At 44.8% G+C, this 15,899-nt stretch overlaps 1 long non-coding RNA gene across 2 annotated transcripts in view; it reads right to left on the bottom strand.

Annotated features, from left to right (window-relative positions):
* The window catches only part of LOC140411635 (uncharacterized), a 171,976-nt gene that overhangs the window by 43,407 nt on the left and 112,670 nt on the right, over positions 1-15,899 (bottom strand). For both annotated transcript variants that reach the window (XR_011940911.1, XR_011940912.1), the window contains exon 3: positions 12,214-12,236. This is a non-coding gene — a long non-coding RNA (uncharacterized lncRNA). The remainder of the gene's footprint in view (positions 1-12,213; positions 12,237-15,899) is intronic.

Genomic DNA, 15,899 nt, shown 5'->3' with positions numbered 1-15,899 from the left:
CACAAGATGATGAGTTTCAACAAAATGTCTCTTTTTTCAGCTTTACTCTTTTTACCTAATTGTTTTGTCATTGAAATCTTCTACAATGTTCCCACAATGTTATAAAGAAGGTTAACATTTTACTTTGAAAAACAGAATGTAAAAGGACAATTTGTTCACGGGCAGCACAGTAGCCTTGTGGATAGCACAATTGCTTCACAGCTCCAGGGTCCCAGGTTCGATTCCGGCTTGGGTCACTGTCTGTGCGGAGTCTGCACATCCTCCCCGTGTCAGCGTGGGTTTCCTCCGGGTGCTCCGGTTTCCTCCCACAGTCCAAAGATGTGCAGGTTAGGTGGATTGGCCGTGATAAATTGCCCTTAGTGTCCAAAATTGCCCTTAGTGTTGGGTGGGGTTACTGGGTTATGGGGATAGGGTGGAGGTGTTGACCTTGGGTAAGGTGCTCTTTCCAAGAGCCGGTGCAGACTCGATGGGCCGAATAGCCTCCTTCTGCACTGTAAATTCTATGAATTTACCTTGACACAAGCTGGAATCCAGGCATCAGGCAACTTTTGTCCTTGACTGCAAAACATGAAACAGCCTGTTGCTGAAAGTAGAGTGCTTATGTGATCAGGACATTAAAATGTAAACAACCTTATAGATTTTCCATTGAAGAGACTTCAGAATGCAACAGATCTCTCTTGTGGGGTTAACATTTACTGTCTGTGCGGAGTCTGCACGTTCTCCCCAGGTCTGCGAGGATTTCCTCCGGGTGCTTTGGTTTCCTACGACAATTCCCGAAGCCACACTGTTAGGTGAATGGGACATTCTGAATTCTCCCTCCGTGTACCCAAACAGGCGCAGGAGTGTAGCGACTAGGGGATTTTCACAGTAACTTCATTGCAGTGTTAATGTAAGCCTACTTGTGACTCTAATAAAGATTATTATTATTATTGTCTAACTATCCATAGAAACCGAGATAAATTGAAATCACACAAAATATATGTGGGAAGAAAACCCATTCAATCACAAAGAGATGAAAATGGTTAAGTACAAACCCACACGTGTCCATGCTGACATTGCCAGAATCATTTATGTGAACAATGAGCACAACAATTCTGTGATCACATGACACAAAATAGATAATGAAACATAACACCTTCCCTATCTTTCCTGATATTGCTTCAAACTTCGACAAGAAATATTGCTTCAAACTTTCTACAAGAAATACCAGATATCGAGACAGAGACCACAGAGGGAAGAGATCAGACCCAAAATAAGAAAGGATGCTGCCGAGAACCTTATTGATAGAGAACTTGAGGCTATCCTTTTTACCCACTGATGTGCAAAGGGCAAGCCAGAAGCTTCCTGTGGCCAGGAATAAGCCAGTGTGAATTTATCATCAGGAACTTTCAATGTTCATTGATGTAAGTGAACCAGAAGTGAATCACCAGGCCCTCAACACTTCCAGCTACCATTGCGAAAACTATGGGTAAAAGCAACATTTTGGACACTTAGGAAAATCTAAGTGCATGCTATACCTTCGGTTATCGCCTTTCCTTTAGTGTGTGTCATTTGTGAATGAGTGAGTGGGTGTTGATAATTTTTTTTCTTCCTTTTAATTTAAAACTTAGGAGAAAACCTGGAGAAAACCTGTTCTTGTGCCTGTTCTTGAGAATCATGGGACTTCAAGGGTTAAAACATTTCTTCTCTAAAATATATCTTGTTGCGGGCATGTCAGGAAGTGGGAAAAGGGGGAAGCATCTCTCCCCTGTCGATATCAATCCATTCCCCTTTTTTTGATTCTTAAATGTCACGAATGAAGGAGACATGGATTTGTTACTATCATTCACCACTGTCATTCACCAATGTCCCAGATTCATGTTATCAGCACACACTTCCAGCAACTTGGCGGCTAACACATTTTGACATCTGAGCACAAACTGAGCACACTGTGCTATGCCGAAGCCCAAAACATTTTGACTTTGTGCCATTTTTAATCTTGCTTTACAGCCTGTTAATTACACTCCAAGATAAAAATGAAAGAAAAGTTCCCAGCTAAAAGTCCACCATGTATTGAAGTTGGGTTATTACCTCCAGACTAAAATTCCAGTACTTTCACTTCAGTACGTTAATTTAGGCATATCACAGATTCATAGACCTTGCATTGGGTTATAGAGCCCAGAAAATCATTTGCTCTAAATTCCACAGTGGAAGAGGATGACAAAGAGGATACTGTCAAAGAGCTTTCAACCACAAATATTTCAAAATATATGTGCATTAAGTTTTGCTTTATTCACAAACTAAAGTTTCATAAAAAAATCCACGACCTTGCGGACAATTTAAAACAATATTAGGAAAGGTATAGAAGAACCATAGTTCTCAAAGATTGACATTTCTGAAATAAATCTGCAAAACCTCGAGAGAATATTGGAATTTTACTTCAGTGGTTTGCTAGCCTTGAAAAGATTTAAGAAATCCTTTAACATTGACAGATTAATGCTCCTGAGAAAGCCAGGGTCAATTTGCTTTAAAGATATTGCACATAATATTTTGAAGTGAATTGAAAGGCTTAGCTTAGTCAATACAGTGCTACCTGATGCGCTCATGCCTGAACGTGCTGGGGTTGGTTCACACTGAAACTTGCACTTTCCTCATTCACCACAGTATGGGAATGGAAATGCAGATAAGGTCCATCTTTGACTTGCGCTTCAAATGGCATGAAATGGTGTAAAAGCTTCATCATCCGCCCAAAGCAAGCCATGGCTCAGGCCTCACTTTCTTACCGTCAGCAAGTTGCAGGTGTCAAGAAGGTACCTTAGTTCAGCTCGCCTTTTTGTGGGGGGTGACAGGAATATGGTCAGATCACTGAGAGAGCTGGCTGGAAAAACTGTCCTGGTGATCGGAGGGGAGGAGGCGATCTCTGAGGTGGTGGCGATGGTTTTGGGGGACTTACAACAGGTCAGCAGCAGAGTGGAATTTTTTTTTGTCAATCCAAGGGGAGTGCTCCCACTGCTGTTTATGCCAACCAACTCGTGATGTAAATAGGTGGAGCTATGCTGGACCAAGGACCAGCTGTCATGTTCAAATCCTACCATGAAGGTTGGGAAATATATTATATAAATCTGGAACTAAAAAGCTGGCTGAGTCCTGAATCACATAGCTGACAGTCGAGACTTATGGCTGGTAATGGGAAAACAAATACGAAGGAAAATGTACTTGATCTTAACCTCACCAATCCACCTGTCAAAGATACATTTGTTCATGTTAGTATTGGTCGGAGAGATCACTACATAGAGTCACAGGGTGGGATTTCGCGGTTCCATCAGCCACAGGCCCAAATCTTGTCAAAGCCGCTAAATCGCGCGATAGGCCAAAAATAGGGATCGCACCAGCGAGATTTTGGAATGCGATCCTCCCAGGCCCTTGCTGGTGGTGCGATCAGGTTCACACCCAGGAAGGGCGCAAACCTGATTTGCATGAATTTGAATCCATTATAATATACTTAGCGTGGTTAACGTCCCATCTTCGGGCCTCATTGAATCTTCCCACCCACCAGGCGTGACGTCAGGATGGCATAGATTGCTGATGCTTTTTAAAAACAGGAACTGGCACCATGACCTCCGAGAGGGAGGAAGGAGATGAGCACCACTGTCTCCACCTGGCACCAGGGATCAGAGCTCGGCGGCCATCTCTGCTGGGGGCTGTAATTGTGTGGCTGGTCCTTAAGTCTGTTGTTTGAAAGTTCTCATGGGGTAGTGTTAGTCTGCTGCCTGTGCTGTTTCAAAGTTCTTAAAGTTCTGTGTCAGTGGGCACGAAGGTGCAATTTATGGAGCTGTCGGACAATATGTGCCTTAGAAGACTCTGCCTCACCAGGGAGACTGTGCGATACCTGTGCCACGTTCTAGCAGGCTTGGCGCCACATGGCCGCATAGGACACCCACTTCCTGTGGCCTAAATTTTGACACAATGGGGTAATTACAGGGCTCCATGTATGACCTGCCCGTCATCTCGCAGGCATCTGCCCACAAGCTTTTACATTCTGACAAAGGAAATTTTGTCACTTGTTCCTTTTGGCCCAAGAAGCACCATTAAGGGCTGTGTGACATCGTCAATCCAGGAAATTCTGGCCTGAAGAATCTTTTTTACTGATGCAGATAATCCAAAACTAATCTTATTTTGAACAGAAGAACATATAACTTAGGAGCAGGAGTATCCCACTCGGCCCCTCAAGTCTGCTCTGCCATTCAATTAGATCATGAATCAGACTGTAACCTCAACCCCTCATTCCCATCTGTGATAGCCCATCACCCCCTTATTAAGCAAGAATCAAACTAGCTCTGCCTTAAAAATAACCAAGAAGGGAAGAGAGTTCCAAAGACTCACGATACGAGAGAAATAATTTCTCATCTCTGTCTGAAATGGGCGACCTTTTATTTTTAAACAGTGACGCCTGGTTCTAGATTCATCCAGAAGAGGAAACGTCCTCTCCACACCGACTCAGAACTATAGAATCCTTACAGTGCAGAAGGAGGTAATTTGGCTCATCGAGTCTGCACCGAGCCTGCGAAAGAGGACTCTACCCAATTTCACTCCCCCACCCATCTCGCCCTGTCCCCGTAACTCCGTAACCTATCCCGCACATCCCTGGACATGAACGGACAATTTACCATGAACAATCCTCCTAACCTGCACACCTTTAGACTGTCGGAGGAAACCAGAGCAGCCGGAGGAAACCCACGCAGACACGGGGAGATAAACCCACGCAGACACGGGGAGAAAGTGCAAACTCCACACAGTCACTCAAGGCCGGAATTGAACCCGGGTCCCCTGGAGCTGTGAGGCAGTGGTGCTAACCACTGTAGCCATCTGGGATGGCTACGTCCCGATTACAAAATGGACACCCGCAAAGACTGCAGGGAAAATTAGACAATGCTAAGAAACAAGCAGGTGCAAGCTCTGTCTGTTGATTAGAACCTTAAACGCCCAGACAGGACAGAAACTACCAAACGATTTACATACTAATGAGCCATCTCCGGGGACAAAAGGGAAACATTTAGATGCACAATGTTAGGACAGACTCCCCGGCGCCAGAAGAAGCTAAGACAAAGCAGACTGACAGTCACCAGGACATGCCCAGCGATCAGGGAACCATCCCTCTATTGGAGGAAAATCGATACAGATGATTGGGAAAGACCCAATTAGTTGAGGCCAAGTTCAAGGCCCGCCCAAAAGAGCGCAAAGCCCTTTTTTAGTATAAAAGGTATCCCCCAATGGAGAACGCTCTCCTTTGGCTTTGGCTCTGACCGAAGAGAGAGACCTGCCTAGCAGCTGCATCAGACCAAGTAAGTCCCAAGTCAATGCACGCTATGAGATAGACACTCCTAGGTGCTACCCTGTAAACAGCTCAACCCAGCAGCCTCAGAACCGGGCAACGGCCATTGTTCCTCTGACTGAGTGGGCACCCGAAGCTAAGTATAGGCTTTAGTAATAGTGTAAGTTTAGTTCGTAGAGTCTATGCATGAGTAGATTTGACTGTGTGTAAATAAATGAGCATTGCTTTTGAACTTACTAACTGGTGTATCGAGTCATTGATCAGTATTCGGTTCTGAACCTTGTGGCGGTGTCGAAAGATACCTGGCGACTCTTGAGCAAACGTGATTAAATAGAGCCAAATTAAGAGCCAACCAAAAGTTAGCAACATTTACTGGTGGGACTTGATTTGGAAGTGGCCTAACCACTCCGAGAGAAACCAAAATTTGAATTGAGAATCCAATTGGGAACAGAAAAACCACAAGCGTCAAAACAGTACTGATCAAGCCTCTGAGATTCGGAAGTCTGTTAATGCATATGTACTAACAGGGATATAGGGTAAACCTGAGAGATTTTGTTGCGAAAAACTGTTGGGAGTTTTGTAGGCCGGAAATTAGCGTAGCCGTACCCGTGTTTACATCACTGCTTTATCACCCCCTGTTCCAAATTCAGTAGAGATCCTAGTAGAGAGAATGGCAATGAAGGCAATGGAACGCCTTATGAACCCCCAGGAATTCGAGGTCGCAGCGACCAGCAGTAGAGTAGGACAGTGACCCGTTTGGGAAGAAGAGATCAGAAAATATCTCAAAGGGAAAGGATGGCCCCTTTGGAGCGAATTCTGTGATAATGAGGAAACAGGTCCCGAGAGTATAGGACATACTTGGTGGGAGAACCTGTCAGAGATCCACAAGAAGAGCTTGGGAAAAGCTCGCAAGCCGATGGCAATCGTGTCCTGTTTGGCACAATTGCGAGGCACAGAGGAGGTCGTTACGACGCTCCATAGAGAGATAGAGGAGAGAGACAGAACCAGTGAGGTAGACATGAGTGAGGTAGAGAAAGAGAATCGAGATCTGAAAGAGCAGTTAGCAGCAAGGGACAGAGAGGTGGATGATGCCAAGTGGACACATCAGTCTTGAATCGAGCATTTGAACAGTTTTCAGACCCAATACGATAAGGCCTACCAGGACACGTAATGTGCGGTCTTGGTAAGACAAGAAACAGAACAGCAATTGCAGAAACAGTGCAATGATTTAAAAGCAGCCTTACGAGCACTCCATACTTCCACGATGGAACAAAGGCAGAGCTCCGTAGACCACGCAAAGTGGCGGAAGAAAATTGCAGAATTGCAATCTCTGCTGTCCGTGCAAAATGGATTTGAGAGTACATTCGGACCCCAATTAGATCACAAAAACGGCCCCAATTGGCAGGAATTGAACGAGACTGCCCATAGATACGTACATGGGACATGTACGCAGGAAAAACCCCAGAAAAGGAAAGCGCCCCAACCCCCAACCGAACAGGCAGAACACATCCCCATGTATCCTGTGACCACACACCGCAGGGCCGCAGGAGAAGGAGAAGCAGATTTCCTTTACACAACCCCGTTAACCGTGACCCAATTACGGGGCACGTGTGGAAAAATTACACCATTCCTTCCCACTTCAGACCCCCACCAATTTTTCGCGAAAGTCAGACAACAGGTAACCATGTACGGCCTGGACGAAAAGGAGCAAATGAAGCTCATAGTTTTAAGCCTCGACCTTTCAGTCGTGGCAGCCCTTCCCGACCCACAGAATGTAGGAGGAGGCACACTCCAAGAGATGCACACAGCGATACTTGATGCGATTGGCTTTAACAGAGGAGACCACGTAGAAGGCCTAAATAAGTGTAGGCAAAAGAAGACAGAGCACCCCACAGTATTTGCTGGACGTTTGTGGATTTGCTTTACCGCAGTTTTTGGAGAGTTAGCCCGTGCCCATTTGTCCCCAGATAATATGGCCAAATGGACCCGAATTCTAGTCTCCCACGGCACAGAAGCAGAACAAAAAGCTTGCGCAAATTATGACCCCTCAGATGAGGCCCACAATGAAAAATGGGTTTTGAAGAGATTGTCCCGCGCTTGGGAGCAATCAATTGCAGGCAAAACCGCATTTATAACACCCGATGAAGAGCAGACAGAGATGAACCCAGTTAAGGCACACCAAAACCCCGCATGGGTAAATGAGGGCAGGAACAGCCAACCCCAGCCAAAACCTCAGGAATGTTACAATTGTGGACAGCTAGGACACTTTGCACGAGAGTGCAATGTGCCCCAGAAGCAGCAGAGAAACCAACCGACAGGCACCCTAAACAAGAATAGGGCTAAGCCGATCCATAGCGGTAGCGCCCGTTCAGAGAGTACAGACATTAACGGCACCTACTGATGGTGTTCGGGCTCCCCAGATTGGGTCTGCGACACCCTTTGGGACAAGTCCGGTAGACCGATAGTAGCAGGCAAAGCTCGGGGACAACCCGTGGAATTTCTTTGGGACACAGGAGGGTCCCGCACCACACTCAATTCCCCAACGATGTTCCAGCGAGACACGTGGCCCACAACAGACACTATTTCACTCAGCGGTTTTACAGGCCATTTACAACAGGGACACATCACAGCCCCTATAGCAATACAGATAGGGAACATCGCAACCAAGCACCCCGTAGTTTTAGTTGATCTGCCCCAGACAGCAGAACATATCCTTGGGATCGATTTCATGAGCTCCCATAACCTTTCTTTTGATCCAGTGAACAAGTGTGTATGGAAAATGGCAAAGGCAGCACGAGCCCCCGCCACGCTCACAGTAGGAGAATACGTAAATAGGATTAGCTCGGTAGGAGACTTCTGGTTCGACCCTCGAGCCATTATTGCAGACAAACAGGTTAGGGCAGTCCTGCAGGAACAAAAAGCAGCATTTGCACAGCACAAGCACGACTGTGGCAGTTTGGCTGGCTTTGTGAACATTACAGGTCCTGACCCTAAACCCCAGAAGCAGTATGGATTTCCCCAGGAAGCAGAGGGAGGAAGCTCCAAAGTAATAGAGAGTTTGTTGGATCAAGGCATACTCAGATCAGTAGCCTCCACAAACAACGTACCGATTTAGCCCGTCAGGAAACCGGGTGGATCATGGCGACTGACCATTTATTACCGGGAACTGAACAAAGTAACCCCAGCAGCAGTCCCCACCGTAGCCACGAGTCCCGAGGCCATGCTCAAACAGGGACTCCAGTCAAAAGAAATTTTAGTTTTGGACATTGGTAATGGCTTCTGGTCCATTCCATTGGCTAAAGTATGCCAGTACAAATTTGCCTTTACATTCCAAAGGCAACAGTACACGTGGACGTGCCTTCCACAAGGCTTCCACAACTCCCCCTCCATTTTCCACCGATAGCTGGCAAATGGTTCAGCAAAATTTTCCTGCCCCGATTGTCTGGTCCAGTATGTAGACGACTTGTTACTACAGACAGACACAAAGGGAGAGCACATTTTGCTTCTCGCCGAACTCCTAGCACACCTAAAGGAAATTGGTTGTAAAGTCAACCCCAAGAAGGCCTAGATTCTGAAAGACAATGTGATTTACTTGGGAACAGTGATCACTCATGGTAAACACGAGATCGAGCACAAGTGAATTGACTCGATCGTCAAATTGCCCCTTCCCCACAATGTCTCAGCCCTCCGGTCATTTCTAGGACTGATTGGCTACTGCCGAAACCACATTGACGGTTTCGCAACTAAAGCAGCGCCCCTTTCCGAACTTCTCAAAAAGCAGGCACCTTGGGAATGGCTTCCACAGCATGCAGATGCCGTGGACGCTTTAAAAAGAGAACTCAGCACAGCCCCCGCACTACAGGTCCCAGATCCACATTCCCCGTATGCTATCGAGGTAGCAAGCACCGACCGAACCCTTTCGGCCGTGCTCCTCCAGGAACGCCACGACCAGTTACGCCCCGTAGCAAACGCCTCACGCATGTTAGACCCCGTAGAGCAAGGATTTTCTGCCTGTGAAAGGCACCTGCTCGCAGTTTTTTGGGCAGTACAATACTTCGCCTACATTACAGGACTCAACCCCATCACCATCCTCACAGAACACCCACCGACACAGCTATTGTTAGACGGCCGACTTAAAGATGGCACAGTCAGCCAAATCCGCGCAGCCCATTGGACCCTTCTTTTACAGGGACGGGACATCACGGTAAAGAGAACCAAGACCCACACCTTCCTGGCTGATAATCTGCAGTATGCAGGCACCCTCAGGAGTGTGAGATCATCACCACTAAACAGAACACAGACCCATTTATTCCCAAAACACCCCCCAAAAAAACAGGTAGTACACCCAGAGACTCCAGCCCACAGACACGTGCGCACCCCTAAAGATATATGTGGATGGCTCCTCCACAGTGTTAAATGGAGAGGGAATTACCGGTTGCGGTATATATGTAGAGGACGCGCAGGGACGCGCCCTAGATGAAATTTCCTTAAAGTTGCCAGGACACTTAGGCTCGCAGGCAGCAGAGCTGGCAGCAATTGCATATATTGTAGACCACCCAGACTCATTCCCGACCCCAGCAGACATCTATTCAGACAGCTTGTATGTCTGCAATAGTTTGACAGAGTTCCTACCACTCTGGGAAACAAGAGGACAGTAAACCCCTACCCTTAGCCCCATTACTCCACCACATCTTAGAGACAGCAAAGGATAGGAAATACGGCATAATTAAGGTTCGCAGTCATCACCGTTCTTCCCCCCTGGAAAGGTTAAAGCAGACGCCCTAGCGACAGCAGGCTCCAGGCATGGTTATTTTTGGAACCCCCCCCCCCCCCCGAAAGCACCCCAGTACACGCAGTTCAGGTCTCACAGACCAACATTCAGGATTTAGCAAAGGCCCAGAAAGAGGACGAGAAACTCAGGGAAGTTTTAAAGACTGCAATAACCACACATGACGGTGTGATTTTAAAGGATGGCATTTATATAGTTCCCAGCCAGGACAGGAACCAAATCATTTGTCAGTTCCATGACAATCATGGACACCAAGGAATTGAACCCACCCTAGCCCACCTCAGACCACTTTGCTGGTGGCCTGATTTAAAAACTACGCAGAGAATTGTTTAATCTGTGCCCAGAACAATCCGGACAGATATGCTAAACAGGCTCAACTTAGCCATACCCGCCCCGTTAATGGACCCTGGACAAATCTCCAGATAGATTATATCGGACTCCTACCCCCATGCAGAAATGGTTACAAGTATTTGTCGGTGATCATAGACACCTTCACAAAATGGGTGGCAGCATTTCCGACAAGAACTAATACGGCCAAGAAAACGGCTAAAATATTAAAACACCACATCTTTACAAGATGGGGCCTCCCACGCAGCATAGAGTCCGACCAAGGCTCCCATTTCACCGGACGTGTAATGAAAAATGTTCTCACGATCTTCGGCATTACACAAAAGTTCCATATCGCATACCACCCCCAGTCAAGTTGTAGAATGAATGACTAGGATATTGTAGAACGAATGAATAGGATATTGAAAGCCCCCCTCAGGAAAATGGTTCAGCAAAATAATAGCACCTGGGATTCAGTTCTCCCATTTGCTTTGATGTTTTTAACAGAGCATATTGCTCTCGCAGATTTAGGTCCCCCATTTTCGGATTAAAGAGCATCCATTTTGTTTAATATATTCTATGGAATAAAGAGATGTAAACTTCTGTGTCTGACTGCCAGGCCAGAGAAATTTGTGTGCTGCTATTTTATACAGTTTGAGATGTATAGATTATTTTTGGATTGTTTGAATGAGGATAGCTTATTGAGAATAGTTAGAGGTTCCAGTTTTTTTATTTTTCTGTAATGCATGTATTAATGTCATAGCGCCCCGTGGAATTTTTGATAATGAATGTATTTAAAATGGTTTAGGTAAAATTGTGTTGCATAGGATAGGACAGTGTTGAGACAAAGCATGGGTGCCCCGGGGATCAGAGGATGAAGACGCCATGGTAAAGTGATCCAAATTAAGAACCAACCAAAAGTTAGCAACACCACCATGTCAAGACCGTTCAGGATCTTATATGATTCACAATAATGTATCATAAAAACAAGACATGAAGAAAAATGTTTTTTGACACATGACAAATCCTTCCCTTCTTCTACAAATTATTTGCCACAGTGAAGGATGCAATTGCCAGGAGACACAAGTTAAAGATCAGAGTAATTTGACACTGAGAAGGAAGGCAGGCGGAACTATTCCATCCAATTAATAATAGATTTTGGAATAAATATACAGGAAGATCATTGAAATACAAAGTATTAATGAATCAAAGCAAAAATTAGACAAGTTTTGAGAAAAATAAAAGGCAAAAAATGCTGAGGGAAAAAGATGGAGAGGTCAACTCGCTGTTTCTCAAAATCCTATACAACTTATAACTGCAGTTAACACATTTATTGTCAGGAAGAATAGAATAGAAAAGCATCGATGAAACAGTTTCCTGATTATAAAATTGGACCAAAATCTTTAAAAAATAAATTTAGAGTACCCAATTCATTTTTTCCAATTGAGGGTCAATTTAGTGTGTTCAATCCACCTACCCTGCACATCTTTGGGTTGTGAGGGCGAAACCCACGCCAACACGGGGAGAATGTCCACATGGACAGGGACCCAGAGCCGGAATCGAACCTGGGACCTCGGCACCATGAGATAGTAGTGCTACTCACTGCACCACCATGCTGCCAATAAATTGGACCTAAATAATGGAAATATTGTGATCCATTAAATACAAATAGATATTGTTATTTTTCCAATTGTTTACCAGGTGGTAAAGATGCATTTCACCTACTTTTCGTCTAAATTATTTGATGATATTCAATATAACTTTTACCTTCTTTTCAGTGCCTCACCTGCAACTCTTTGTGACCTGTAACTGGAACAGAAGAGAGAATTCATACAGGTAACTGAAACAGAAGCAAATAACTGAATGAAGGCTGGATACAAATAAATATGGTGAAGAAAGGTGAAGCTTGGATACATATTTTAACTGCTAATAAAGAAAATCTAAATTAATTACATTTATATCCATGCCTATTTAATTTGCAGCTGAATCAAATACAAGGCAGGAATTCTCAGCAGAACATCTTCGTGAACGAAAGAGCATACGCTGACTTGACAACATTCAGGCACGGAACGCTATATGAATAACTGGGAATACTTGATGCTTGAAGTGGGATTACATAATTACATTTTTTGCTGGTATCAGCAATTCCTTATAATAAGAATGTGAAGTGAGCGAGATGGATCCCACTTCTGTTTTGTTTTAAACCTTAAAGCGAGCAACCTCATGACAGAATATGGAATAAATAATGAAACAAAAAAAGAAACTGATCAAAACGCACAGCAGATCGGTTACTGTAGCCATCTGGGATGGCCACTTCCAGAATACAAAATGGACGCTCGCAAAGACTGTAGGGAACTGTGGACAATGTTAGGAAAACAAGCAGGCACTGAGCCTGTATTCATATTGGAGAGACAGCTCCCAGGTGGAATTGAAACTATAGGTCAATTAGCATATTGATGGCCCATCTCTGGGAACAAAGGAAAGACACTCAAGCAACTGATACTGCTTCAGACATCCAAAGTTCCCCAAACCGAAATCACAAACAAAGCAAGGCCAACGGCCACCTAAGACACGCCAACCATCAGGGCACCCACCCCTTTATTGGTCAAGATCAATACCAGTGATCAAGAAGCGGCCCAATTAATTGGGGCCAGGTTTAAGGCCCGCCTAAAAGCGTGCAAAGCTGCTCCGGGTATAAGAAGAAACCCCCGAGAGAGAATCGCTCTCTTGGACTTGGCTCTCAAAGCGGAGAGACCCATCCACCAGTTGCACCAGAAGTAAGTAAGTCCAAGGTCAACGCTCGCTACCAGACGGAACAGCCATAGCTGTTCTCCTGTACCACTTCGAACCCAGCAACCTCAGATCCGAACAACAGCCATTGTTCCTCTGACTAAATGGGCACCCAAAGATAAGTATAGGCGTTAGCGGTAACGGTAGTTTAGTTTGTAGTACTTTGTGCATGTGTAGGTCTTACTGTGTGTGAAAATAAATAGTATTGACTTTGAACTAACTAACTGGCTCTTTGATCAGTATTCGGGTTTGAACCTTGTGGCGGTATCAATATAATTAATATTAAGGAAGGTGACCATATTGACCGCCATATTCATAACCAGAGAAACAGAGCAACATTACTATCAGCAGCCAGCAAATAGAAAAGATACTTTAAGGCTTTAGATGAGTTGTGCAGCTTGAAACCTACTTGGAGTGAGTTTATACTGATGACTCTGTTTCTTTCAATTTGATATGGGAGATGGCCAGTGACCTTGCATCAACCCCTTTATATTTTCCTTCACTTTTGGACCATGCTTTTCATCGGCAAAGCCAGCATCCATTACCCATCCCCAGCTAGTCTTGTGAAGGTGCTGGTTGGGTACGCTGCAGTCCATGTTTTGGGAGTATCCACGGTGCTGCTAGAGACTTCCAAGATTTTGACCCAATGTTGAAGGAATTGCAATGCACAGATGGGAATTTTGGAAGATACATCTGCTTAAGTCTTTGTGAGTTTATAAATTGTATCCTGCAGAAAGTGCACACAACAGCCATGGTATGCAAATGGAGAAAGGGGATGATCAAGCCAGTGGTTGAGGTGTCAATCAATCAAGTGAACGACTTTGTTCTGGATCGCGTGACATTTCTTAATCTTTGGAGTTACTTTCATTCCAGCAAATGGAGTTTATTTCATCACTCACCTGACTTGTACTTTGCGAATATGTTGACTGGGCCACTTGCTCTAGTCGATTGATAGACACAACAGCTTTAACTTTGAATCAAATTTAGGTGGCAAGCTGGCACAGTGGTTAGCACAGCTGCCTCACAGCACTGAGGAGCCAGGATCGATCCCGGCCCCGGGTCACTGTCCGAGTGGAGTTTACACATTCTCCCCATGTTTGGGTGGCACTCACCCCCACAACCCAAAAGATGTGCAAGGTAGGTGAATTGGCCATGCTAAATTGTCCCTTAATTGGAAAAAGAAAGAATTGTGTACTCTAAATTTTAAAAAAAATGTGTATCAAATCACTTCTTTCTTAAACACAATATAAAAATCCCAATGCTTCTCACTACTACAAGAGGTTCTATTGAAAGCAAATGATTATACCTTCCTGTACTACCACTATATGTTTGTAAACATAGGTTAGACGGTTAATACTTATCTAATAACATTTAGTGGACCTGTGGAAACTTCACCAATCAATCGCACTGGCCAGGCCCAAGGGTGGAGCAGCTGGAGGCTTGCGGTCTTCTTCTATGATTGTTCTTCCTTGTTCTTCGCCGACCTTAGTCACTACTGCATCGATATTTATATTTTTCTTGGGACTGTGGTCTGACTGCTCACATGCATTCCTACTATGTAACCGATGACAACCTCCCCTTTCATCGGACAGACAACAGCAAATGTTAATTTTCATGGCTCGCTATATTTCGCACCCACTTACCTCTCATCCTTCCTATTCCTGGGTGATCGTTCCCAGATCTTGTTTCCATCTCTCGCCTCTGACATCTTTTTTCGATAACGATCAATTTCACAATCGGGTGCCACCATCTGCTGCCATATTTCCTGTTGCAGAATCTGTTCTCTCAGCTCTTAACGTCTCTCTTTGTTTTTTCAGTGTCTCTGCTACTTGGCCACGTTTCCCAGAAGGCTAGTGTCCCTTTTACTTGGTCATATTTCCCAGCAGGCTTTGGGCCAGGACCACAAATGGCCGAGAGCATTTGCAAGGCAGGAGGTTAGTCACTTGCCACATCTGACCTGCTCCCCACCCCAAACCCACGGAATATTGGTGGTGGAGACTGTGATGGCAGTGACATCATTTAACATCATTGAACATAATCAAATAATTCCTTTCCGTAGTAGCAGATATAGCCCCAGATTTACTGTGTCTGTGATCTAGCATTGGGATTAAGACACATCATTTCGTGGGACCTGTGCAAAGACACAACCTCTCAAAATGTGAACTTAAACCTGTGAAAAAACAGCTTTTCTCTTTGTCTGAATTGTTGGAGATGGTGTAAACATTTTGTTTTCATATCATTTTTCCAGCACTGATTATCTAAATTATCTATTCAATAGAGTGAGGCAGAGCAGGGGGTGGCAAGTGGCAGGAGATGTTAATCACAGAATTGTTATGGCGTGGAAAGAGGCCTCTTGGCTCATTGTATCTGCAACAGATCTCCAAACAAACATCAGAAACTAGTGCCATTCCCTGTCTTTTCCCTGTACCTCTGCACATTGGTTCTATCCAAATAATAATCTATTGCCCTTCTGAATGCTTCAATCAAACCTGCCTCAACCACACTCCCAGGCAGTGCATTCCAGAACAAAAATACTCATTGTGTGAGAACGTTTTTTCTCACATCACATTTGCTCATTTTGCAAATCATTTTAGATCTGTGCCCCCTCGTTTTTGATCCTGTATTGAACAGGAATACTTTCTCCCGATCTTCTCTGTCCAGCCCCTTCATGATTTTGAAAAT

This window comes from Scyliorhinus torazame, chromosome 4, assembly GCF_047496885.1.
Source record: "Scyliorhinus torazame isolate Kashiwa2021f chromosome 4, sScyTor2.1, whole genome shotgun sequence".
NCBI lineage: Eukaryota > Metazoa > Chordata > Chondrichthyes > Carcharhiniformes > Scyliorhinidae > Scyliorhinus > Scyliorhinus torazame.
This window is presented reverse-complemented; position numbering and strand designations above follow the sequence as displayed.